Consider the following 4,507-nt stretch of genomic DNA (forward strand, 5'->3'; position numbering starts at 1 on the left):
GCTACCGTTGTTGCAATACGCGTTTGAAACAGTGAGGCGCTAGAGTGCGCCATCTGTTTGAATACAATATGTGATTTCAACGTTAGATGGGAGAAATTCCTACACACTGTGGCTTTAAGGAAATGCCTACTGATATACTTTGGTTTATTGTGTTACATTTAATGTTACTATGAGGACAGTTGCGTTTATCTCATCAACGGGAAATCACATCATCTGCTATATGTGACGTACATGTCCTTATTTGGATAACACATCCTGGTATTCCCCACACACGGGAAGATGTTTTAAGTAGGGGGGGGGGGCTGCCAACTGAATGAATGAATGAGTGACATCATTGTATTTTTTTTCCTGCTGTATAGCGCATCGCACATCGCCACTCACTAGGCTGCTGACTGGCTGCCATAAGCTACACACAAACATTAAGAAGTTCTAACAAATGCAAACTTTATTACACTTTTTCCATAAGGAGGCCAACAGTAGAATTCACCACATGACAAAAGCAGACAAGAACTACCATAGTTTGAGCGCTGTCCTTGGTGCTGAAGATGTCCCCGAACCTGTTACAGGCAGCGGTTATCACAAAATCACTTTGAGCGCTGTCCTTGGTGCTGAAGATGCAAAAACAAACAAATGTCTATACTCCAAAACTCACTACCTCTGACATGACAAACCAGGACAGTGTACATAGATAAAAAAACATCAGCAGAAAAACAGAAGTCCTGCAAATCAACAGCAAGTGGCGATAACCATGGCCAAATAACGTCGCATATCTGTAATAAAGAAAAAAAAACAAGACAGCTGTTGGCAACCAACGCTGTTGCTGCTGCAGCTACTATTAGGCTACTACTGTTATCCAAACTAAATTAAAGGAAGCAAAGATTGTTTAACCTATAATTCCGCATTATGTTGCCTTCTTTCCACAGCAAATAAATTATTTCCTTTAAACAAATGGCTCAGAGAAATGTCGTCTAGCAAAGTTAAATATTTTCACCACCATTTTAGTTATGAAATAGCCTCACATATGATATTTAAGGTGCACGCACACACAAGCAGGATCTCACACACATAAAACATGACTGGAATTAATAAACAAGCAGTAAATGCACAGTGGGGGTTATTTGTTTTCTGTATCGGCGTGACGCACTGTGTTAATTGAGTGAATCGTCCGAGCCGGACACGTGTTAATTTGAGTTTGATTTAAATTAATTACACTAAAGTTGTTGAGTTAAACTAACCATACGAGTCCTTTTCGTTTTTTATACAATTTATTGCTGCATTTTGAAAGCAAAAGAGTTAAGTTTTTTGGGGGTTTCATGTTATATCAGGGATTTCAGCTTGGCACCGTGAACCTGTGCCTCCCGTGACCTGTAAAAGTAGCGTTGTGACATAAGCCTCAGTTTCTGTTGTTGGCGAATTGTTACAAGCTGATGAATTTGCTGGTCAAGGCTAGGCAAAACGTTAGTATAGGTGAGATGCCAGACAGACGGATGGTTTGTCTCTAACAAAATACTTTCTGTAGACGTGCTGCAAGAAGGGATTAATGCTTAATATACATCTGCAGCCAGAGTGCATTACGCTGTCAATAGGCTTTATGTGTGGGGAATACCAAGCTGTGTTATCCAAATATGGGCATGTACGTTACATATAGCAGATGTGATTTCCCGTCGATGAGATAAACGCAACTGTCCTCACAGTCCGTGCCAGCGCAGTGAGGGAGAAATGCACAGACTGCTTCATGTTGGAAGCGCTGTGGTCGGACTACTGGGTATGAAATCCGACGGTCGGAATAATGGCATGAAAATGGTCGGATTAATGGGCGGTCGACATTATGGGACTAAAACGATAAAACTTGCCGTAGACCTGCATGGTTGGATTAGCGGGTAGTCAGAGTTATGGGTAGTCGGACCTATGGGAGGGCGCACTAAGGCCTGGTCCCCACTGGCGAGTGGGGTGGCCAGTGGGGTGGCCAGCAAATTTATAGGGGGGCCGTGGCCACCCCTGGCCACCCCCTGGCGGCGCCATTGTCCACAAGTGTCACATTTATCTGATTCTCTCTTTTTCATGATAAACAATGTACTGTTTAGTCCTGTGTGTCCTAGTCTTATCCTAGTGAAAGTGACATCTTCTTTCCTACATTTCCCTCTGGACCTTTTAACTCTGACAGACTTTTGAATTTTGTTATAATCCTATACCCTTTGTGTCATTATTCCATATTTCCTGCCATGTAGTCATAAATCCCTGATGGATGATTGATTTTGCTTCTTCTCTCCCAAAAGAAAGTTCTAAAATATCATTTTCATTTTTGTTTAATGCTTTTTTTAGCCAGTTTGCCCGCTATCTCATTTCCCTTGATAACTGCATGTGCCAGGATCCAACAGAAGTGGACATCTATCCCAAGATGCTGTAAGTTCATTAGAAGATCTTCTCTAGCTGTTTCTCCAGATTTAATACTCTGCATTGCAGCTGCAGAATCTGAACATATTACTACTTTAAATGGTTTGACCTGCTCTACCCCCTGTAGACTGATTATTATTGCTACCATTTCTACCGTGAATACTAAAAGCTTGTTTGAAATTCTTTTGATCATACCTTTATCAAATTCTGGGATGTGAATGCCTACTCCTACATGCTCATTATTTGGGTGTTTAGAGCCATCTGTAAAAAAAAATATGCAGGTAGCTGTAATAGCTGCTCTTCAGATGTTTTTGAGCCAGATACCCTATGTTGAGATTATTCTCTATCCACTCTGTTTTCTTGTCTAATATTTGCAGGCTAACTTTGGGTTGTGGAAATATCCATGGAGGAATGCTACTAATTATAAGATAAGATAAGATATACTTTATTGACCCCCCAGGGGGGAAATTCAAGTATCACAGCAGCACAAGACAAAATCAAAGGACATTAAATAGAATACGATTAAAGAGAAGAAATAAAATGTAAAATTAAAGATAATAATAGATAAATAAAAGATAAAATAAAATTGCTTCATCAATGAAATTGCTACAACAGATGAATAAAATGACTAAAAAGTGTAAGACAAAGTGTTGAATGAAATAAAGTGAAAGGTGGCAGATAAAGTGTCATATTGGACGGATGTAAAATAAGTCAGTTCAGCGCTGGATGTTGCTTAAGCCAAACCGTTGTTGTACAGTCTGATGGCGGTGGGCACAAAAGAGCGTCTGAATCGTTCAGTTCTGCTCCTGGGTGGGATAATCCGCTGGCTGAATGAGCTGCCCATCAGCCACAGCTCGTTGTGCAGAGGGTGAGAAGGATTGTCCAGGATTGCACAGATTTTGTCCTTCACCCTCCTCTCAGCCACCGTCTCCAGACTGTCCAGGTCCAGTCCCACCACAGAGCAGTCTTTCCTCATAAGCTTGTTGAGCCTGTTGACCTCATCAGTCTTAACGCCACCCCACCAGCACACTACACAGGGTTCTTACACTTTTTCACCAATGATTTTCCATGACTTCTCCATGACTTCTCCAAAACCTTTTACTGAATTTCCACGACCAAAAGAAATTGTTTTATCTCAACCACCGAAAACTAATTATCGTAACACTAAGTAAAATTAGGTTTACATCTGAAATGTATGGTGCCTCTCTAAAACAAAAAAACACCAGACAGGCACACTTAGATACATTTTCTCATATTTTAATTCCTATGGTTTAATATTTTTGTCAATGTGTCAAAAGATAAAAATGCCATCACATTTTCTGTCAGAGATAAAGAGAAATAGTGCAGTGAGGTAGGAATGCCAGTGCTAACTACTGATTACCCAGTAATCAGTACATGAGTTGTCAAAATAAAAAAAAGAAATAACATAAATAAAATAAATAAATAAATAAAATGTTTGGACTGCAAATGGTGGTTTAGGCTTTCGTCAAACAGCACTACATATGCCGTTTGTTGGGACACTTCTGACAGTAAGAATCTTTTAAAGTGCGGAGCAAGCCTAAAAGTACAGACATAGGCACACTTGTTCTTACAACAGGTAAATTTCGCTGCAATCTGGCTGTTCAGGAACATGGCGGTGAAAAGACGGCTCGTGTCCTCGGATGACTTGAATGAGTAGTGTGAATTCATGATTTTTAGTGCCCACAGTATCTCCGCTTTGAGGACTTCATCTTTTGCAGAAATGTCCAAAGTTGTCTGCTTTGTTGCTGTGGAAACTGTAGTAGTGTTGCTGGATGTCCTCACAGCATCAGCGTTCATAAACTCACCTATGGGTATTGTGCTGCTAGCAACTGCGGCTACAGTCTCGTGCTTTTTCCCCTTCAAGTGGCTAACGAGCGCTGCCTCGCCCATATTCGAAATGTCAAATGTTTTACAGCACAGTTTGCATTTAGCACGTCTTGGGTCAGTGTCTTTTGCCAGCCATAATTGGTATTTATCCTTAAAAAGCCATGTATTATTGAAGCTGCACTTCCCTGGCATTTCGTTGGCATCATTCCGTTTGCTAGCAGAAGCAACTCCAGGCTAGTGGGCGTGCCTGCAGTTCATAGGCGCA

The sequence above is a fragment of the Epinephelus moara genome, chromosome 7, assembly GCF_006386435.1.
Source record: "Epinephelus moara isolate mb chromosome 7, YSFRI_EMoa_1.0, whole genome shotgun sequence".
Taxonomy (NCBI): domain Eukaryota; kingdom Metazoa; phylum Chordata; class Actinopteri; order Perciformes; family Serranidae; genus Epinephelus; species Epinephelus moara.